Below are 22,920 nucleotides of genomic sequence, written 5' to 3'. Positions count from 1 at the left end.
AGGCATTGTTTTAACTGCTCTTCCAGCATTCTTCTGCAAGCAGGTGATGCAAGAAGCACAGTACTTGGTTGCCACTGGCGCAAAGCCAGGTGCATACCAATAAGTCTTGATTAGACTTATCATGGCTGTCTTACCTGCATGGGTCAGTCCATGGGACATCTGTGCCAATGCTGGCAAGAGTAATTTAGGGGCAACAGGCTTACCTTCAGAGCTGTGCCACAGGCCTTTGTTGTCTTGGGTACACTTTGCACTTTCCCACTTGGTCTTTTCCTGTAAATCACAAACTTTTTGCATATCAATTAATGTTTGTTCACTTGGTATACATACATCAGCTACCCTACAAACATTTTCCACTATGACCTTTTGTTGGGCTGCCACTTTTGCTGCAGCATCTGCCCTTCTGTTCCCTTTTGTAACTTCATCATGGCCAGTCATGTGAGCTTGACATTTAATAACTGCTATCTGTGAGGGCAGTTGTATAGCATCTAGTAATTCTTTTACTGCCTCTGCATGTGCAATTGGATTGCCTGTTGCTGTTAGGAAGTCTCTGTGTTTCCACAGTTCACCAAAATCGTGTGTAACACCAAATGCGTATCTGCTGTCTGTATATATATTTACAGTCTTTCCTTCAGCTAGCTGACATGCTTTAGTTAAAGCTTTGAGCTCTGCCAACTGTGCTGAGTGTGGTGGTGGAAGTGGGGAGGAAAAAACAGTTTGTGTGTCATCCACCACAGCATATCCTGATTGAGTAGCACCCGTTTCTGTTTGTCTGTGGCAACTACCATCAACATAGTAAACCAGATCAGGATTCTGGAGTGGTGTTTCCTCCAGGTCCACCCTAGGGGTGGATTGCTCATCAACATATTTTAAGCAATCATGTGGGACATGTTGTTCTACTACCCCCCACTCCTCTCTCTGAAACTCATCAGTTTCATTTACCGGTAAAAGTGTTGCAGGGTTTAAAATATTGCACTTAATGAGGGTGATGTTTGTGGGCATAATGAGGGCTAATTCCCACTTTGTCAGGCGTGCTGCAGTGACATGTCTTGTCTTTTGACAGGTAAGCAGGGCTGCTACGGCATGGGGAACATAAACTTTTAGATCACAGCCCAATACAATGTCTGCTGACTCGTCTACCAGTAATGCAGCTGCTGCTATGGCTCGCAGGCAAACAGGTAGGCCACGTGCTACTGGGTCTAATTGTGCACTGTAATAAGCAACAGGTTTTTGCTTTTCCCCATGAAACTGTGTAAGGACACCTGTGGCATGGCCTAGGTGTTCATGGCAAAAGAGAGAAAATACTTGTTTATAGTTAGGCAGGCCCAGGGCAGGGGCCGCTGTCAGGTCATCTTTAAGTTGTTGAAATTACATAGTTGTTTGTTCTGTATGTATGAGGGGCTCTGGTACAGAAGCTTTGGTCAGCTCATACAAGGGTGCAGTCAGCTGTGAGTAGTTAGGTACCCAGTTTCTACAGTAACCCACCATTCCTAGGAAACCCCTTAGCTTCCTTTTGTTGATGGGCAGCCTTATGTTTTGAATGGCTGCAATCCTATCTGGGGACAGGTGTCTGAGGCCTTCAGATAGACAGTGGCCTATATATGACACCTTTGTTTGACATAGTTGCAATTTGTCTTTGGACACCTTGTGTCCATTTGTTGCAAGGAACCTTAAGAGCTCAGCTGTGTCTTTAATTGATGTTTCAAAATCTGGGGAACAAAGTAACAAATCGTCTACATACTGAATTAATGTAGATCCACCTGGTAGGATGAGTTTTTGAAGATTTTCAGCAAGGGACTGGCTAAAAATTGTAGGGCTATTAAGGTAGCCTTGGACCATCCTTGTCCAGGTGTACTGGTTACCTCTATAGGTAAATGCAAAAAGGTATTGACTGTCTGGATGTATTGGTATGGAGAAAAATGCTGAACACAGATCAACCACTGAGAAATGAGTGCTGTCTGCGGGGATCTGCATTAATATGGTAGCTGGGTTTGGTACCACTGGGTGCAAGGGTTCAACGATTGCATTAATTGCCCTCAAGTCCTGAACTAAGCGATAACCACGCCCATTACTCTTTGTCACAGGGAAGATGGGCGTATTGGCCTGGCTCTGGGTTTTAACCAACACCCCCTGTTGTAGTAATTCTTGGATTACTGGGAACACCCCCTGTTCAGCTTCTGGCTTTAAGGGGTATTGTGGTCTACTGGGAATTACTGCTCCTGCTTTAAGCTTAACTCTTATTGGTGGGGCATTTAGGATTTTCCCCACATTGTTGGAGCCCGTGGTCCACAGCTGGTCTGGAATATTTGATAACATTTCAGACACTTCAGGGGGGAGTACTCCCAAGGTATTCAGTTCCACCCTTTCTGTTGAAGGAGGGTCACTGAGCAGTGCATCGGTGACCAAGTCCTTGTTGGAATCTGGTACCTGTAGGTATACCCCATCTGGAGTGCAAAATACTGTGCATCCCAATTTACACAGTAAATCCCTCCCCAATAAATTTGTGGGGGCATCAGCTGCAAACAAGAAGGAGTGGTCACTGTTAAGGGTCCAACGATTACTTTTACATCTTGTGTTTCCCTTAAGGGGATTACTTTGTTTGCCACCCCTACTGCATGTACAACTTTGTTTGTGGTAGGTAAAGTGACCTTGTCCGCTATTAGGGATCGTGCAGCACCCGTGTCAATTAGGAAAGAATGTTTAGAATCTCCAATTTTTAAATCAATAGTAGGTTCTTGAGAGTTACAAGATATTACAGTCATGGTCTTCACGGGGGCTGCGGTATCCTGTCATTGTAAATCCTCATCACTTTCTGTGGTGCCCTTCTTTGCCTGGGACTGCCTTGGTTTCTTAGGGCGTCTGCAGTCCCTTGCAAAGTGTCCTTTCCTCTGGCAATTGTAACAAGTAAGCTGCGATCTGTCTGATGATCGCCTGGCACCCATGCTATAATCAATTGGTCTATTAGCTAGGTCACAGGTGGCTTGTGCAGCTTTGACCTGTAGGTTCATAAGCTTGGTTTCTGTGTTCAATTTCTTGACCACCAAATTGTCCTCATGGTATATTGCAAGAGTGACCAGATCTTCTGGACCCTTTTTGCGCCATAGAGGATCATTGATGGTCAAGCGGGTTTTTACCTGAGGCTTAAGACCTTCCACGAAAGCTCCAGATAACATGGGCTGAAGCACTTGCTCCTTAAATATATCTTCAATGCCTCCATAATTTTGGACCTCAGTTTTAAATCTGCCCCAATAATCTCTAACTGCTTCTGTAGGACCTTGTTTAATCATCATTATTTTTCCCCAATTGGGCTGGCAAGGAAACTGCTCTGTAAAAGCTGTCATTAAATGTTTCCACTCTTTGTCCAGGACCTCTCTAGCAACGTCTACGGGAGGCTTAAAGTCCTCTTTATCCCACCCTAGGTCCATTGCGATCTTCTTGTATTCTTCAGTTGTGAGCAAAGCAGTAAATAATTGTGCCATGTCACTATGTGTTAGTTGATGTACTTTGTACAAGCGCTGGAGTTTGGTTTTGACTTCTGCTGGCTTTGATCTATAATCTGCTAATTCTGTGCAAATTTGGTGTAATTCAGCCTTTGACCAAGGAACATGTATGGACCACTGTGCACCCCGATCTGTAGTTACCACTCTCAGAGGCATTGTTGCAAGTGGTTTGCCCTGGGTGGATGTGCTACGAGTGCCAGAAGCCAAAATGTTCGATGGGTGTACGTCTGCAAAATGCTGTCCCTTTACTGGTAATTTGTCTTCATAAGGAACTAAATTTCCCTGCTTGTTCTTGCATAAAGTGTGTGTGACAGTTTCACCATTGATGTTATTATACTGAGCTATGTATGTCTGACTGAGGGGGTCATAAACGTAAATTCCAGCAGAGTCGCTATCCCCATCAAACAAATCCATCTGCCCTACCCAAATCCCATCTTCCCCCACCAAGTAAGTGTCATGCTTCCCAGTCTTGGGGTTTACTAGAGCCTTTATTACCTTTTTCTTCTCCTGTACTGGAGGGGCACTTGGGGCATTAGCCAGTGCCATCATTGCTGGGAGTATGTGTTCTAGTGGGTCTGGGCTTTCTTGTTCTAGTGTCTTTACTGGCATTGCCTGCACTACCCGTGGGGGAGCATGCCTTGGTTGTAATTGTAACGTTCCTTCATTATTTACATGACAGGACATTTGTGCAACGTAGGCTGGTGGCGGGGTTACATTAGATGCCTCCAGCCATAGTGTGTAAGCTTTCCACTCCTCCCTTTTTCTTATTTTACCCCTTAAGTCTGTCCATTTCTGCATATCAAAGGTTCCTATCACAGGTATTTCAGGTTGTTTTGTGTGCCATTTCCTGAGAAATTTCACAGCCACACTTCCATATCTCTGATACATCACACTTGCTGGACTGCCGTGTGGGATCTCTAACATAGAAGAGCCCTTCGGTGTGGACATCTCTTGACCCATTGTAATGGCTAATCTTTATTTTAAAGTCCAGCCTCAATGTCCAATACAATGGTAAACAGGGACGCTCCCCTTGTTTATAGAGATATTACTCCACTTAGGAAACCTCACCACCTCGTCAGGTGCCACGGCTCTGAACAGGCACACGTGTTCCACACTCTGCTAAGCTTGGCCTTTTTGTGTACAAGGTGCTTTTCACAGTGGGTGAGTATCCCTGATACTATCGAGTATAGGAGAGTTTAACCGGAGCCTCTCTCCTACCTGGGCCCTGTCCAGACTCTGCCGGCGTGAAGCCTCGGCCAATTTCACTCACAATCACTCGCAGACTTCACTCTGAATTTAGCAAGATATGGCAGACAAAAGATCCCATTGTGATCTGTAACTATGACCACAGAAATTTAAATCTTAAAACTTTATACAAATCACTGTAACTGGTAATAAAATGCAGTTAAATTCAATTTGGTTCCATACTCACAATCTCCAAAAAGACTTCAAAGAGTTACAAACCAACAATAACACACAAAGGCAGCGGACCGAGGCAGGGACACATGGAGCAGAAGTAAGATAACAGCTCTTACCTGTGGCCACAGTTGATCCAGGTACCCCGGCACCAGTCCACCTTCCTTCTTCGTGTGTCAATGTTGGATAGTATCTCGGTGGAACCTCCAGAATGATATAGCCGTATCAAATAATTGAAGAACAATGAAGTCTCTTTGGTAGATTTATTGCATTGTGAAATTCACAGGGCTCACGATAAAAGAATATCATGAACTGAACATTGACACATTGATTTCATCTTATATACTTGTCATTACAGCGTTACATGATCCAATCAAATTTGCAGACCAATCATATACATAAACCAATCACAATTCATTTATCAGAATATATTATTAATTCATATACTCCCCTTATGGGGAATTTCCAATTAATTAGCTCAACATCTTGTGATTATGACTGTTTAATATCAAAATACATTTTACCTTTCACATAATTTAAATTCTCTTTATTCTGCAAAACACAATTCCTTATTTTGCAAAACACTAGCTAACCGCAGTCTTGTGATACACTGCGCAGCTGGCTTTTACTTCTTGTTTTGTCTGAAAATCAAAGTTTCTGCAAACATATAAAAATCACATTTAAAACAACAGTTTCTTTTAAAGCAATAGACAAACTGACATCCAGCTTCCATTTTGTATTCACTTATCCATATCAGCTGGAAAAAAAGATGTTACATTTTAAAAATACCATAACAATTTAAAAATGTATTGGTAGCATAGCTAAAATGTTTCCTTAAGGTTTATTTTTGTCCAAGTATGCATATTTGGAAAGTTCAGTGCCAAGATTTAGGGGCTCCTATAGAGTTTTAACTTTTCTGATAGTTGGAACCTAAGACTTGTCTCATACTGTGTGCAACTTATGCATACAGACCAAGAAGAATGAAAAAAACAAAAACCTGCAATTAATTGTTGACCTTTTTGTTTGTCAAAAAGAGCCTATTCTTTTAAGCCACTCATTGTTTCTTAGAAAAAAGCAAGGCAAGAGAAAAACCTGTAATTTCCTTTTTGACAGTTTTTAATTTGTCAAAATGAGACTTCTTTGAAGCCACTCAAGAAAACTTAGACAAAATTGAATCTACAGTATACCCAATATACCACCAAATGGTTGACAGTTTACTAAATATGCATAAGTATATAATTTTTGATGGATTTTCAAAAGCAAAATTCACTTGATGCTTTTGACATCAATCAGATAATGGAACCATGGGATTTAAAAGAACCTGAGAAGATGGGCTCGTCTGGGATTTGAACCCGGGACCTCTCGCACCCTAAGCGAGAATCATACCCTTAGACCAACTAGCCAACTGTTCATGCATTTTCATGTATACTAATGAAATTGGAAGTGAAACTGTTGGAATACATTAGTAAGTATTTTAAAATACTATCAGATAATAGAACTTAGCACTTTTAAAGAACCTGAGGAAACAGGCTCATCCAGGATATGAAACTGGGGCCTTTTCCACCCAAAGCAAAAATCATACACCCAGACCAACAAGCCACAAGCTAAATAATTTCTTATTCAGATTTTACCATTTTTAAAGTAAAACTCAAATTATGTAATAAAAAAATGCAATAAGCTGGAAAAAAAGATGTTACATTTTAAAAATACCATAACAATTTAAAAATGTATTGGTAGCAAAGCTAAAATGTTTCCTTAAGGTAAATTTTTGTCCAAGTATGCATATTTGGAAAGTTCAGTGCCAAGATTTAGGGGTTCCTATAGAGTTTTAACTTTTCTGATAGTTGGAACCTAAGACTTGTCTCATACTGTGTGCAACTTATGCATACAGACAAAGAAGAAAGAAAAAAACAAAAACCTGCAATTAATTGTTGACCTTTTTGTTTGTCAAAAAGAGCCTATTCTTTTAAGCCACTCATTGTTTCTTAGAAAAAAGCAAGGTAAGAGAAAAACCTGTAATTTCCTTTTTGACAGTTTTTCATTTGTCAAAATGAGACTTCTTTGAAGCCACTCAAGATTACTTAGACAAAATGGAATCTACAGTATACCCAATATACCACCAAATGGTTGACAGTTTACTAAATATGCATAAGTATATATTTTTTGATGGATTTTCAAAAGCAAAATTCACTTAATGCTTTTGACATCAATCAGATAATGGAACCATGGGATTTAAAAGAACCTGAGAAGATGGGCTCGTCCGGGATTTGAACCCGGGACCTCTCGCACCCTAAGGGAGAATCATACCCCTAGACCAATGAGCCAACTGTTCGTGCATTTTCATGTATACTAATGAAATTTGAAGTGAAACTGTTGGAATACATTAGTTAGTATTTTAAAATACTATCAGATAATAGAACTAAGCACTTTTAAAGAACCTGAGAAAACAGGCTAATCCAGGATATGAACCTGGGGCCTTTTCCACCCAAAGCAAAAATCATACACCCAGACCAAAAAGCCAAATAATTTCTTATTCAGATTTTACAATTTTTAAAGTAAAACTCAAATTATTTAATAAAAAAAATGCAATAAGCTGGAAAAAAAGATGTTACATTTTAAAAATACCATAACAATTTAAAAATGTATTGGTAGCATAGCTAAAATGTTTCCTTAAGGTAAATTTTTGTCCAAGTATGCATATTTGGAAAGTTCAGTGCCAAGATTTAGGGGTTCCTATAGAGTTTGACCTTTTCTGATAGTTGGAACCTAAGACTTGTCTCATACTGTGTGCAATTTAAGCATACAGACCAAGAAGAAAGAAAAAAAAAACCTGCAATTAATTGTTGACCTTTTTGTTTGTCAAAAAGAGCCTATTATTTTAAGCAACTCATTGTTTCTTAGAAAAAAGCAAGGTAAGAGAAAAACCTGTAATTTCATTTTGACAGTTTTTAATTTGTCAAAATGTAACTTCTTGAAGCCACTCAAGGTTACTTAGACAAAATGGAATCTACAGTATACCCAATATACCACCAAATGGTTGACAGTTTACTAAATATGCATAAGTATATATTTTTGGATGGATTTTCAAAAGCAAAATTCACTTGATGCTTTTGACATCAATCAGATAATGGACCCATTGGATTTAAAAGAACCTGAGAAGATGGGCTCGTCTGGGATTTGAACCCGGGACCTCTCGCACCCTAAGCAAGAATCATACCCCTAGACCAACGAGCCAACTGTTCATGCTTATTCATGTATACGAATGAATTTGGAAGTGAAACTGTTGGAATACATTAGTAAGTATTTTAAAATACTATCAGATAATAGAACTAAGCACTTTTAAAGAACCTGAGAAAACAGGCTTATCCAGGATATGAACCTGGTGCCTTTTCCACTCAAAGCAAAAATCATACACCCAGACCAACAAGCCACAAGCTAAATAATTTCTTATTCAGATTTTACCATTTTTAAAGTAAAACTCAAATTATTTAATAAAAAAATGCAATAAGCTGGAAAAAAGATGTTACATTTTAAAAATACCATAACAATTTAAAAATGTATTGGTAGCATAGCTAAAATGTTTCCTTAAGGTTTATTTTTGTCCAAGTATGCATATTTGGAAAGTTCAGTGCCAAGATTTAGGGGCTCCTATAGAGTTTTAACTTTTCTAATAGTTGGAATCTAAGACTTGTCTCATACTGTGTGCAACTTAAGCATACAGACCAAGAAAGAAAAAAACAAAAACCTGCAATTAATTGTTGACCTTTTTGTTTGTCAAAAAGAGCCTATTCTTTTAAGCCACTCATTGTTTCTTAGAAAAAAAGCAAGGTAAGAGAAAAACCTGTAATTTCATTTTGACAGTTTTTATTTGTCAAAATGAGACTTCTTTGAAGAAACTCAAGGTTACTTAGACAAAATGGAATCTACAGTATACCCAATATACCACCAAATGGTTGACAGTTTACTAAATATGCATAAGTATATATTTTTTGATGGATTTTCAAAAGCAAAATTCACTTGATGCTTTTGACATCAATCAGATAATGGAACCATGAGATTTCAAAGAACCTCGGAAGATGGGCTCGTCCGGGATTTGAACCTGGGTCCTCTCGCACCCTAAGCGAGAATCATACCCCTAGACCAACGAGCCAACTGTCCATGCATTTTCATGTATACTAATGAAATTGGAAGTGAAACTGTTGGAATACATTAGTAAGTATTTTAAAATACTATCAGATAATAGAACTAAGCACTTTTAAAGAACCTAAGAAAACAGGCTCATCCAGGATATGAACCTGTGGCCTTTTCCACCCAAAGCAAAAATCATACACCCAGACCAACAAGCCACAAGATAAATAATTTCTTATTCAGATTTTACCATTTTTAAAGTAAAACTCAAATTATGTAATAAAAAAATGCAATAAGCTGGAAAAAAGATGTTACATTTTAAAAATACCATAACAATTTAAAAATGTATTGGTAGCATAGCTAAAATGTTTCCTTTAGGTAAATTTTTGTCCAAGTATGCATATTTGGAAAGTTCAGTGCCAAGATTTAGGGGTTCCTATAGAGTTTGAACTTTTCTGATAGTTGGAACCTAAGACTTGTCTCATACTGTGTGCAACTTAAGCATACAGACCAAGAAAGAAAAAAACAAAAACCTGCAATTAATTGTTGACCTTTTTGTTTGTCAAAAAGAGCCTATTCTTTTAAGCCACTCATTGTTTCTTAGAAAAAAAGCAAGGTAAGAGAAAAACCTGTAATTTCATTTTGACAGTTTTTTATTTGTCAAAATGAGACTTCTTTGAAGAAACTCAAGTTTACTTAGACAAAATGGAATCTACAGTATACCCAATATACCACCAAATGGTTGACAGTTTACTAAATATGCATAAGTATATATTTTTTATGGATTTTCAAAAGCAAAATTCACTTGATGCTTTTGACATCAATCAGATAATGGAACCATGGGATTTAAAAGAACCTGAGACGATGGGCTCGTCCGGGATTTGAACCCGGGACTTCTCGCACCCTAAGCGAGAATCATACCCCTAGACCAACGAGCCAACTGTTCATGCATTTTCATGTAAACTAATGAAATTGGAAGTGAAACTGTTGGAATACATTAGTAAGTATTTTAAAATACTATCAGATAATAGAACTAAGCACTTTTAAATAACCTGAGAAAACAGGCTTATCCAGGATACGAACCTGGTGCCTTTTCCACTCAAAGCAAAAATCATACACCCAGACCAACAAGCCACAAGCTAAATAATTTCTTATTCAGATTTTACCATTTTTAAAGTAAAACTCAAATTATTTAATAAAAAAATGCAATAAGCTGGAAAAAAGATGTTACATTTTAAAAATACCATAACAAATTAAAAAAGGATTGGTAGCATAGCTAAAATGTTTCCTTAAGGTAAATTTTTGTCCAAGTATGCATATTTGAAAAGTTCAATGACAAGATTTAGGGGTTCATATAGAGTTTGAACTTTTCTGATAGTTGGGACCTAAGACTTGTCTCATACTGTGTGCAACTTAAGCATACAGACCAAGAAGAAAGAAAAAAACAAAAACCTGCAATTAATTGTTGACCTTTTTGTTTGTCAAAAAGAGCCTATTCTTTTAAGCCACTCATTGTTTCTTAGAATAAAGCAAGGTAAGAGAAAAACCTGTAATTTCATTTTGACAGTTTTTTATTTGTCAAAATGAGACTTCTTTGAAGAAACTCAAGATTACTTAGACAAAATGGAATCTACAGTATACCCAATATACCACCAAATGGTTGACAGTTTACTAAATATGCATAAGTATATACTTTTTTGATGTATAGGCAAAAGCAAAATTCACTTGATGCTTTTGACATCAATCAGATAATGGAACCTTTGGATTTAAAAGAACTTGAGAAGATGGGCTCGTCCGGGATTTGAACCCGGGACCTCTCGCACCCTAAGCAAGAATCATACCCCTAGACCAACGAGCCAACTGTTCATGCTTATTCATGTATACTAATGAATTTGGAAGTGAAACTGTTGGAATACATTAGTAAGTATTTTAAAATACTATCAGATAATAGAACTAAGCACTTTTAAAGAACCTGAGGAAACAGGCTCATCCAGGATATGAAACTGGGGCCTTTTCCACCCAAAGCAAAAATCATACACCCAGACCAACAAGCCACAAGCTAAATAATTTCTTATTCAGATTTTACCATTTTTAAAGTAAAACTCAAATTATGTAATAAAAAAATGCAATAAGCTGGAAAAAAAGATGTTACATTTTTAAAATACCATAACAATTTAAAAATGTATTGGTAGCAAAGCTAAAATGTTTCCTTAAGGTAAATTTTTGTCCAAGTATGCATATTTGGAAAGTTCAGTGCCAAGATTTAGGGGTTCCTATAGAGTTTTAACTTTTCTGATAGTTGGAACCTAAGACTTGTCTCATACTGTGTGCAACTTATGCATACATACAGACAAAGAAGAAAGAAAAAAACAAAAACCTGCAATTAATTGTTGACCTTTTTGTTTGTCAAAAAGAGCCTATTCTTTTAAGCCACTCATTGTTTCTTAGTAAAAAAGCAAGGTAAGAGAAAAACCTGTAATTTCCTTTTTGACAGTTTTTCATTTGTCAAAATGAGACTTCTTTGAAGCCACTCAAGATTACTTAGACAAAATGGAATCTACAGTATACCCAATATACCACCAAATGGTTGACAGTTTACTAAATATGCATAAGTATATATTTTTTGATGGATTTTCAAAAGCAAAATTCACTTGATGCTTTTGACATCAATCAGATAATGGAACCATGGGATTTAAAAGAACCTGAGAAGATGGGCTCATCCGGGATTTGAACCCGGGACCTCTCGCACCCTAAGAGAGAATCATACCCCTAGACCAATGAGCCAACTGTTCGTGCATTTTCATGTATACTAATGAAATTTGAAATGAAACTGTTGGAATACATTAGTAAGTATTTTAAAATACTATCAGATAATAGAACTAAGCACTTTTAAAGAACATGAGAAAACAGGCTAATCCAGGATATGAACCTGGGGCCTTTTCCACCCAAAGCAAAAATCATACACCCAGACCAAAAAGCCAAATAATTTCTTATTCAGATTTTACAATTTTTAAAATAAAACTCAAATTATTTAATAAAAAAATGCAATAAGCTGGAAAAAAAGATGTTACATTTTAAAAATACCATAACAATTTAAAAATGTATTGGTAGCATAGCTAAAATGTTTCCTTAAGGTAAATTTTTGTCCAAGTATGCATATTTGGAAAGTTCAGTGCCAAGATTTAGGGGTTCCTATAGAGTTTGAACTTTTCTGATAGTTGGAACCTAAGACTTGTCTCATACTGTGTGCAACTTAAGCATACAGACCAAGAAAGAAAAAAACAAAAACCTGCAATTAATTGTTGACCTTTTTGTTTGTCAAAAAGAGCCTATTCTTTTAAGCCACTCATTGTTTCTTAGAAAAAAAGCAAGGTAAGAGAAAAACCTGTAATTTCATTTTGACAGTTTTTTATTTGTCAAAATGAGACTTCTTTGAAGAAACTCAAGGTTACTTAGACAAAATGGAATCTACAGTATACCCAATATACCACCAAATGGTTGACAGTTTACTAAATATGCATAAGTATATATTTTTTATGGATTTTCAAAAGCAAAATTCACTTGATGCTTTTGACATCAATCAGATAATGGAACCATGGGATTTAAAAGAACCTGAGACGATGGGCTCGTCCGGGATTTGAACCCGGGACTTCTCGCACCCTAAGCGAGAATCATACCGCTAGCCCAAAGAGCCAACTGTTCATGCATTTTCATGTAAACTAATGAAATTGGAAGTGAAACTGTTGGAATACATTAGTAAGTATTTTAAAATACTATCAGATAATAGAACTAAGCACTTTTAAATAACCTGAGAAAACAGGCTTATCCAGGATACGAACCTGGTGCCTTTTCCACTCAAAGCAAAAATCATACACCCAGACCAAAAAGCCACAAGCTAAATAATTTCTTATTCAGATTTTACCATTTTTAAAGTAAAACTCAAATTATTTAATAAAAAAATGCAATAAGCTGGAAAAAAGATGTTACATTTTAAAAATACCATAACAAATTAAAAAAGGATTGGTAGCATAGCTAAAATGTTTCCTTAAGGTAAATTTTTGTCCAAGTATGCATATTTGAAAAGTTCAATGACAAGATTTAGGGGTTCCTATAGAGTTTGAACTTTTCTGATAGTTGGGACCTAAGACTTGTCTCATACTGTGTGCAACTTAAGCATACAGACCAAGAAGAAAGAAAAAAACAAAAACCTGCAATTAATTGTTGACCTTTTTGTTTGTCAAAAAGAGCCTATTCTTTTAAGCCACTCATTGTTTCTTAGAATAAAGCAAGGTAAGAGAAAAACCTGTAATTTCATTTTGACAGTTTTTTTATTTGTCAAAATGAGACTTCTTTGAAGAAACTCAAGATTACTTAGACAAAATGGAATCTACAGTATACCCAATATACCACCAAATGGTTGACAGTTTACTAAATATGCATAAGTATATACTTTTTTGATGTATAGGCAAAAGCAAAATTCACTTGATGCTTTTGACATCAATCAGATAATGGAACCTTTGGATTTAAAAGAACCTGAGAAGATGGGCTCGTCCGGGATTTGAACCCGGGACCTCTCGCACCCTAAGCAAGAATCATACCCCTAGACCAACGAGCCAACTGTTCATGCTTTTTCATGTATACTAATGAATTTGGAAGTGAAACTGTTGGAATACATTAGTAAGTATTTTAAAATACTATCAGATAATAGAACTAAGCACTTTTAAAGAACCTGAGGAAACAGGCTCATCCAGGATATGAAACTGGGGCCTTTTCCACCCAAAGCAAAAATCATACACCCAGACCAACAAGCCACAAGCTAAATAATTTCTTATTCAGATTTTACCATTTTTAAAGTAAAACTCAAATTATGTAATAAAAAAATGCAATAAGCTGGAAAAAAAGATGTTACATTTTAAAAATACCATAACAATTTAAAAATGTATTGGTAGCAAAGCTAAAATGTTTCCTTAAGGTAAATTTTTGTCCAAGTATGCATATTTGGAAAGTTCAGTGCCAAGATTTAGGGGTTCCTATAGAGTTTTAACTTTTCTGATAGTTGGAACCTAAGACTTGTCTCATACTGTGTGCAACTTATGCATACAGACAAAGAAGAAAGAAAAAAACAAAAACCTGCAATTAATTGTTGACCTTTTTGTTTGTCAAAAAGAGCCTATTCTTTTAAGCCACTCATTGTTTCTTAGAAAAAAGCAAGGTAAGAGAAAAACCTGTAATTTCCTTTTTGACAGTTTTTCATTTGTCAAAATGAGACTTCTTTGAAGCCACTCAAGATTACTTAGACAAAATGGAATCTACAGTATACCCAATATACCACCAAATGGTTGACAGTTTACTAAATATGCATAAGTATATATTTTTTGATGGATTTTCAAAAGCAAAATTCACTTGATGCTTTTGACATCAATCAGATAATGGAACCATGGGATTTAAAAGAACCTGAGAAGATGGGCTCATCCGGGATTTGAACCCAGGACCTCTCGCACCCTAAGAGAGAATCATACCCCTAGACCAATGAGCCAACTGTTCGTGCATTTTCATGTATACTAATGAAATTTGAAATGAAACTGTTGGAATACATTAGTAAGTATTTTAAAATACTATCAGATAATAGAACTAAGCACTTTTAAAGAACCTGAGAAAACAGGCTAATCCAGGATATGAACCTGGGGCCTTTTCCACCCAAAGCAAAAATCATACACCCAGACCAAAAAGCCAAATAATTTCTTATTCAGATTTTACAATTTTTAAAATAAAACTCAAATTATTTAATAAAAAAATGCAATAAGCTGGAAAAAAAGATGTTACATTTTAAAAATACCATAACAATTTAAAAATGTATTGGTAGCATAGCTAAAATGTTTCCTTAAGGTAAATTTTTGTCCAAGTATGCATATTTGGAAAGTTCAGTGCCAAGATTTAGGGGTTCCTATAGAGTTTGACCTTTTCTGATAGTTGGAACCTAAGACTTGTCTCATACTGTGTGCAATTTAAGCATACAGACCAAGAAGAAAGAAAAAAACAAAAACCTGCAATTAATTGTTGACCTTTTTGTTTGTCAAAAAGAGCCTATTCTTTTAAGCCACTCATTGTTTCTTAGAAAAAAGCAAGGTAAGAGAAAAACCTGTAATTTCATTTTGACAGTTTTTTATTCGTCAAAATGAGACTTCTTGAAGCCACTCAAGGTTACTTAGACAACATGGAATCTACAGTATACCCAATATACCACCAAATGGTTGACAGTTTACTAAATATGCATAAGTATATATTTTTTGATGGATTTTCAAAAGCAAAATTCACTTGATACTTTTGACATCAATCAGATAATGGAACCATTGGATTTAAAAGAACCTGAGAAGATGGGCTCGTCCGGGATTTGAACCCGGAACCTCTCGCACCCTAAGCAAGAATCATACCCCTAGACCAACGAGCCAACTGTTCATGCTTATTCATGTATACTAATGAATTTGGAAGTGAAACTGTTAGAATACATTAGTAAGTATTTTAAAATACTATCAGATAATAGAACTAAGCACTTATAAAGAAACTGAGAAAACAGGCTTATCCAGGATATGAATCTGGTGCCTTTTCCACTCAAAGCAAAAATCATACACCCAGACCAACAAGCCACAAGCTAAATAATTTCTTACTCAGATTTTACCATTTTTAAAGTAAAACTCAAATTATTTAATAAAAAAATGCAATAAGCTGGAAAAAAGATGTTACATTTTAAAAATACCATAACAATTTAAAAATGTATTGGTAGCATAGCTAAAATGTTTCCTTAAGGTTTATTTTTGTCCAAGTATGCATATTTGGAAAGTTCAGTGCCAAGATTTAGGGGCTCCTATAGAGTTTTAACTTTTCTGATAGTTGGAATCTAAGACTTGTCTCATACTGTGTGCAACTTATGCATACAGACCAAGAAGAATGAAAAAAACAAAAACCTGCAATTAATTGTTGACCTTTTTGTTTGTCAAAAAGAGCCTATTCTTTTAAGCCACTCACTGTTTCTTAGAAAAAAGCAAGGTAAGAGAAAAACCTGTAATTTCATTTTGACAGTTTTTAATTTGTCAAAATGAGACTTCTTTGAAGCCACTCAAGATTACTTAGACAAAATGGAATCTACAGTATACCCAATATACCACCAAATGGTTGACAGTTTACTAAATATGCATAAGTATATATTTTTGGATGGATTTTCAAAAGCAAAATTCACTTGATGCTTTTGACATCAATCAGATAATGGAACCATGGGATTTAAAAGAACCTGAGACGATGGGCTCGTCCAGGATTTGAACACCGGACCTCTCGCACCCAAAGCGAGAATCATACCCCTAGACCAACGAGCCAACTGTTCATGCATTTTCATGTATACTGATGAAATTGGAAGTGAAACTGTTGGAATACATTAGTAAGTATTTTAAAATACTATCAGATAATAGAACTAAGCACTTTTAAAGAACTTGAGAAAACAGGCTAATCCAGGATATGAACCTGGGGCCTTTTCCACCCAAAGCAAAAATCATACACCCATACCAAAAAGCCAAATAATTTCTTATTCAGATTTTACAATTTTTAAAATAAAACTCAAATTATTTAATAAAAAAATGCAATAAGCTGGAAAAAAAGATGTTACATTTTAAAAATACCATAACAATTTAAAAATGTATTGGTAGCATAGCTAAAATGTTTCCTTAAGGTAAATTTTTGTCCAAGTATGCATATTTGGAAAGTTCAGTGCCAAGATTTAGGGGTTCCTATAGAGTTTGACCTTTTCTGATAGTTGGAACCTAAGACTTGTCCCATACTGTGTGCAATTAATTGTTGACCTTTTTGTTTGTTAAAAAGAGCCTATTCTTTTAAGCCACTCATTGTTTCTTAGAAAAAAAGCAAGGTAAGAGAAAAACCTGTAATTTCATTTTGACAGTTTTTTATTTGTCAAAATGAGACTTCTTTGAAGAAACTCAAGATTACTTAGACAAAATGGAATCTACAGTATACCCAATATACCACCAAATGGTTGACAGTTTACTAAATATGCATAAGTATATACTTTTTTGATGTATAGGCAAAAGCAAAATTCACTTGATGCTTTTGACATCAATCAGATAATGGAACCTTTGGATTTAAAAGAACCTGAGAAGATGGGATCGTCCGGGATTTGAACCCAGGACCTCTCGCACACTAAACAAGAATCATACCCCTAGACCAACTATCCAACTGTTCATGCTTATTCATGTATACTAATGAATTTGGAAGTGAAACTGTTGGAATACATTAGTAAGTATTTTAAAATACTATCAGATAATAGAACTAAGCACTTTTAAAGAACCTGAGGAAACAGGCTCATCCAGGAAATGAAACTGGGGCCTTTTCCACCCAAAGCAAAAATCATACACCCAGACCAACAAGTCACAAGCTAAATAATTTCTTATTCAGATTTTACCATTTTTAAAGTAAAACTCAAATTATGTAATAAAAAAATGCAATAAGCTGGAAAAAAAGATGTTACATTTTAAAAATACCATAACAATTTAAAAATGTATTGGTAGCAAAGCTAAAATGTTTCCTTAAGGTAAATTTTTGTCCAAGTATGCATATTTGGAAAGTTCAGTGCCAAGATTTAGGGGTTCCTATAGAGTTTTAACTTTTCTGATAGTTGGAACCTAAGACTTGTCTCATACTGTGTGCAACTTATGCATACATACAGACAAAGAAGAAAGAAAAAAACAAAAACCTGCAATTAATTGTTGACCTTTTTGTTTGTCAAAAAGAGCCTATTCTTTTAAGCCACTCATTGTTTCTTAGAAAAAAGCAAGGTAAGAGAAAAACCTGTAATTTCCTTTTTGACAGTTTTTCATTTGTCAAAATGAGACTTCTTTGAAGCCACTCAAGATTACTTAGACAAAATGGAATCTACAGTATACCCAATATACCACCAAATGGTTGACAGTTTACTAAATATGCATAAGTATATATTTTTTGATGGATTTTCAAAAGCAAAATTCACTTGATGCTTTTGACATCAATCAGATAATGGAACCATGGGATTTAAAAGAACCTGAGAAGATGGGCTCATCCGGGATTTGAACCCGGGACCTCTCGCACCCTAAGAGAGAATCATACCCCTAGACCAATGAGCCAACTGTTCGTGCATTTTCACGTATACTAATGAAATTTGAAGTGAAACTGTTGGAATACATTAGTAAGTATTTTAAAATACTATCAGATAATAGAACTAAGCACTTTTAAAGAACCTGAGAAAACAGGCTAATCCAGGATATGAACCTGGGGCCTTTTCCACCCAAAGCAAAAATCATACACCCAGACCAAAAAGACAAATAATTTCTTATTCAGATTTTACAATTTTTAAAATAAAACTCAAATTATTTAATAAAAAAATGCAATAAGCTGGAAAAAAAGATGTTACATTTTAAAAATACTATAACAATTTAAAAATGTATTGGTAGCATAGCTAAAATGTTTCCTTAAGGTAAATTTTTGTCCAAGTATGCATATTTGGAAAGTTCAGTGCAAAGATTTAGGGGTTCCTAGAGAGTTTGACCTTTTCTGATAGTTGGAACCTAAGACTTGTCTCATACTGTGTGCAATTTAAGCATACAGACCAAGAAAAAAGAAAAAAAAAACCTGCAATTAATTGTTGACCTTTTTGTTTGTCAAAAAGAGCCTATTCTTTTAAGCCACTCATTGTTTCTTAGAAAAAAGCAAGGTAAGAGAAAAACCTGTAATTTCATTTTGACAGTTTTTTATTCGTCAAAATGAGACTTCTTGAAGCCACTCAAGGTTACTTAGACAACATGGAATCTACAGTATACCCAATATACCACCAAATGGTTGACAGTTTACTAAATATGCATAAGTATATACTTTTTTGATGGATTTTCAAAAGCAAAATTCACTTGATACTTTTGACATCAATCAGATAATGGAACCATTGGATTTAAAAGAACCTGAGAAGATGGGCTCGTCCGGGATTTGAACCCGGAACCTCTCGCACCCTAAGCAAGAATCATACCCCTAGACCAACGAGCCAACTGTTCATGCTTATTCATGTATACTAATGAATTTGGAAGTGAAACTGTTAGAATACATTAGTAAGTATTTTAAAATACTATCAGATAATAGAACTAAGCACTTATAAAGAAACTGAGAAAACAGGCTTATCCAGGATATGAATCTGGTGCCTTTTCCACTCAAAGCAAAAATCATACACCCAGACCAACAAGCCACAAGCTAAATAATTTCTTACTCAGATTTTACCATTTTTAAAGTAAAACTCAAATTATTTAATAAAAAAATGCAATAAGCTGGAAAAAGATGTTACATTTTAAAAATACCATAACAATTTAAAAATGTATTGGTAGCATAGCTAAAATGTTTCCTTAAGGTTTATTTTTGTCCAAGTATGCATATTTGGAAAGTTCAGTGCCAAGATTTAGGGGCTCCTATAGAGTTTTAACTTTTCTGATAGTTGGAATCTAAGACTTGTCTCATACTGTGTGCAACTTATGCATACAGACCAAGAAGAATGAAAAAAACAAAAACCTGCAATTAATTGTTGACCTTTTTGTTTGTCAAAAAGAGCCTATTCTTTTAAGCCACTCACTGTTTCTTAGAAAAAAGCAAGGTAAGAGAAAAACCTGTAATTTCATTTTGACAGTTTTTAATTTGTCAAAATGAGACTTCTTTGAAGCCACTCAAGATTACTTAGACAAAATGGAATCTACAGTATACCCAATATACCACCAAATGGTTGACAGTTTACTAAATATGCATAAGTATATATTTTTGGATGGATTTTCAAAAGCAAAATTCACTTGATGCTTTTGACATCAATCAGATAATGGAACCATGGGATTTAAAAGAACCTGAGACGATGGGCTCGTCCAGGATTTGAACACCGGACCTCTCGCACCCAAAGCGAGAATCATACCCCTAGACCAACGAGCCAACTGTTCATGCATTTTCATGTATACTGATGAAATTGGAAGTGAAACTGTTGGAATACATTAGTAAGTATTTTAAAATACTATCAGATAATAGAACTAAGCACTTTTAAAGAACCTGAGAAAACAGGCTAATCCAGGATATGAACCTGGGGCCTTTTCCACCCAAAGCAAAAATCATACACCCATACCAAAAAGCCAAATAATTTCTTATTCAGATTTTACAATTTTTAAAATAAAACTCAAATTATTTAATAAAAAAATGCAATAAGCTGGAAAAAAAGATGTTACATTTTAAAAATACCATAACAATTTAAAAATGTATTGGTAGCATAGCTAAAATGTTTCCTTAAGGTAAATTTTTGTCCAAGTATGCATATTTGGAAAGTTCAGTGCCAAGATTTAGGGGTTCCTATAGAGTTTGACCTTTTCTGATAGTTGGAACCTAAGACTTGTCCCATACTGTGTGCAATTAATTGTTGACCTTTTTGTTTGTTAAAAAGAGCCTATTCTTTTAAGCCACTCATTGTTTCTTAGAAAAAAAGCAAGGTAAGAGAAAAACCTGTAATTTCATTTTGACAGTTTTTTATTTGTCAAAATGAGACTTCTTTGAAGAAACTCAAGATTACTTAGACAAAATGGAATCTACAGTATACCCAATATACCACCAAATGGTTGACAGTTTACTAAATATGCATAAGTATATACTTTTTTGATGTATAGGCAAAAGCAAAATTCACTTGATGCTTTTGACATCAATCAGATAATGGAACCTTTGGATTTAAAAGAACCTGAGAAGATGGGATCGTCCGGGATTTGAACCCAGGACCTCTCGCACACTAAACAAGAATCATACCCCTAGACCAACTATCCAACTGTTCATGCTTATTCATGTATACTAATGAATTTGGAAGTGAAACTGTTGGAATACATTAGTAAGTATTTTAAAATACTATCAGATAATAGAACTAAGCACTTTTAAAGAACCTGAGGAAACAGGCTCATCCAGGAAATGAAACTGGGGCCTTTTCCACCCAAAGCAAAAATCATACACCCAGACCAACAAGTCACAAGCTAAATAATTTCTTATTCAGATTTTACCATTTTTAAAGTAAAACTCAAATTATGTAATAAAAAAATGCAATAAGCTGGAAAAAAAGATGTTACATTTTAAAAATACCATAACAATTTAAAAATGTATTGGTAGCAAAGCTAAAATGTTTCCTTAAGGTAAATTTTTGTCCAAGTATGCATATTTGGAAAGTTCAGTGCCAAGATCTAGGGGTTCCTATAGAGTTTTAACTTTTCTGATAGTTGGAACCTAAGACTTGTCTCATACTGTGTGCAACTTATGCATACATACAGACAAAGAAGAAAGAAAAAAACAAAAACCTGCAATTAATTGTTGACCTTTTTGTTTGTCAAAAAGAGCCTATTCTTTTAAGCCACTCATTGTTTCTTAGAAAAAAGCAAGGTAAGAGAAAAACCTGTAATTTCCTTTTTGACAGTTTTTCATTTGTCAAAATGAGACTTCTTTGAAGCCACTCAAGATTACTTAGACAAAATGGAATCTACAGTATACCCAATATACCACCAAATGGTTGACAGTTTACTAAATATGCATAAGTATATATTTTTTGATGGATTTTCAAAAGCAAAATTCACTTGATGCTTTTGACATCAATCAGATAATGGAACCATGGGATTTAAAAGAACCTGAGAAGATGGGCTCATCCGGGATTTGAACCCGGGACCTCTCGCACCCTAAGAGAGAATCATACCCCTAGACCAATGAGCCAACTGTTCGTGCATTTTCACGTATACTAATGAAATTTGAAGTGAAACTGTTGGAATACATTAGTAAGTATTTTAAAATACTATCAGATAATAGAACTAAGCACTTTTAAAGAACCTGAGAAAACAGGCTAATCCAGGATATGAACCTGGGGCCTTTTCCACCCAAAGCAAAAATCATACACCCAGACCAAAAAGACAAATAATTTCTTATTCAGATTTTACAATTTTTAAAATAAAACTCAAATTATTTAATAAAAAAATGCAATAAGCTGGAAAAAAAGATGTTACATTTTAAAAATACTATAACAATTTAAAAATGTATTGGTAGCATAGCTAAAATGTTTCCTTAAGGTAAATTTTTGTCCAAGTATGCATATTTGGAAAGTTCAGTGCAAAGATTTAGGGGTTCCTAGAGAGTTTGACCTTTTCTGATAGTTGGAACCTAAGACTTGTCTCATACTGTGTGCAATTTAAGCATACAGACCAAGAAAAAAGAAAAAAAAAACCTGCAATTAATTGTTGACCTTTTTGTTTGTCAAAAAGAGCCTATTCTTTTAAGCCACTCATTGTTTCTTAGAAAAAAGCAAGGTAAGAGAAAAACCTGTAATTTCATTTTGACAGTTTTTTATTTGTCAAAATGAGACTTCTTGAAGCCACTCAAGGTTACTTAGACAAAATGGAATCTACAGTATACCCAATATACCACCAAATGGTTGACAGTTTACTAAATATGCATAAGTATATATTTTTTGATGGATTTTCAAAAGCAAAATTCACTTGATGCTTTTGACATCAATCAGATAATGGAACCATTGGATTTAAAAGAACCTGAGACGATGGGCTCGTCTGAGATTTGAACCCTGGACTTCTCGCACCCTAAGCGAGAATCATACCCCTAGACCAACGAGCCAACTGTTCATGCATTTTCATGTATACTAATGAAATTGGAAGTGAAACTGTTGGAATACATTAGTAAGTATTTTAAAATACTATCAGATAATAGAACTAAGCACTTTTAAATAACCTGAGAAAACAGGCTTATCCAGGATACGAACCTGGTGCCTTTTCCACTCAAAGCAAAAATCATACACCCAGAC

General features: G+C 35.2%; 11 non-coding genes across 11 annotated transcripts; all 11 read right to left on the bottom strand.

Moving 5' to 3' along the window:
* Positions 1-8,075: 8,075 nt before the first annotated feature.
* On the bottom strand, positions 8,076-8,147 carry TRNAP-AGG (transfer RNA proline (anticodon AGG)). The gene has a single exon. It is a non-coding gene; the product is annotated as a tRNA-Pro (tRNA).
* Positions 8,148-8,991: 844 nt separating this feature from the next.
* TRNAP-AGG (transfer RNA proline (anticodon AGG)) lies at positions 8,992-9,063 on the bottom strand. Its single transcript has one exon. It is a non-coding gene; the product is annotated as a tRNA-Pro (tRNA).
* Positions 9,064-9,907: 844 nt separating this feature from the next.
* On the bottom strand, positions 9,908-9,979 carry TRNAP-AGG (transfer RNA proline (anticodon AGG)). The gene has a single exon. It is a non-coding gene; the product is annotated as a tRNA-Pro (tRNA).
* An 848-nt stretch (positions 9,980-10,827) lies between these two features.
* TRNAP-AGG (transfer RNA proline (anticodon AGG)) lies at positions 10,828-10,899 on the bottom strand. The gene has a single exon. It is a non-coding gene; the product is annotated as a tRNA-Pro (tRNA).
* An 854-nt stretch (positions 10,900-11,753) lies between these two features.
* TRNAP-AGG (transfer RNA proline (anticodon AGG)) lies at positions 11,754-11,825 on the bottom strand. The gene has a single exon. It is a non-coding gene; the product is annotated as a tRNA-Pro (tRNA).
* A 1,759-nt stretch (positions 11,826-13,584) lies between these two features.
* Positions 13,585-13,656, bottom strand: TRNAP-AGG (transfer RNA proline (anticodon AGG)). The gene has a single exon. It is a non-coding gene; the product is annotated as a tRNA-Pro (tRNA).
* Positions 13,657-14,505: 849 nt separating this feature from the next.
* On the bottom strand, positions 14,506-14,577 carry TRNAP-AGG (transfer RNA proline (anticodon AGG)). Its single transcript has one exon. It is a non-coding gene; the product is annotated as a tRNA-Pro (tRNA).
* An 840-nt stretch (positions 14,578-15,417) lies between these two features.
* TRNAP-AGG (transfer RNA proline (anticodon AGG)) lies at positions 15,418-15,489 on the bottom strand. The gene has a single exon. It is a non-coding gene; the product is annotated as a tRNA-Pro (tRNA).
* A 2,641-nt stretch (positions 15,490-18,130) lies between these two features.
* On the bottom strand, positions 18,131-18,202 carry TRNAP-AGG (transfer RNA proline (anticodon AGG)). The gene has a single exon. It is a non-coding gene; the product is annotated as a tRNA-Pro (tRNA).
* An 838-nt stretch (positions 18,203-19,040) lies between these two features.
* TRNAP-AGG (transfer RNA proline (anticodon AGG)) lies at positions 19,041-19,112 on the bottom strand. Its single transcript has one exon. It is a non-coding gene; the product is annotated as a tRNA-Pro (tRNA).
* Positions 19,113-21,752: 2,640 nt separating this feature from the next.
* Positions 21,753-21,824, bottom strand: TRNAP-AGG (transfer RNA proline (anticodon AGG)). The gene has a single exon. It is a non-coding gene; the product is annotated as a tRNA-Pro (tRNA).
* Positions 21,825-22,920: the final 1,096 nt, after the last annotated feature.

Source organism: Pseudophryne corroboree, chromosome 3 (assembly GCF_028390025.1).
Source record: "Pseudophryne corroboree isolate aPseCor3 chromosome 3, aPseCor3.hap2, whole genome shotgun sequence".
Classification (NCBI taxonomy): domain Eukaryota; kingdom Metazoa; phylum Chordata; class Amphibia; order Anura; family Myobatrachidae; genus Pseudophryne; species Pseudophryne corroboree.
The sequence above is the reverse complement of the archived record's forward strand: the minus strand, read 5'-3'. Positions and strand labels throughout refer to the sequence as shown.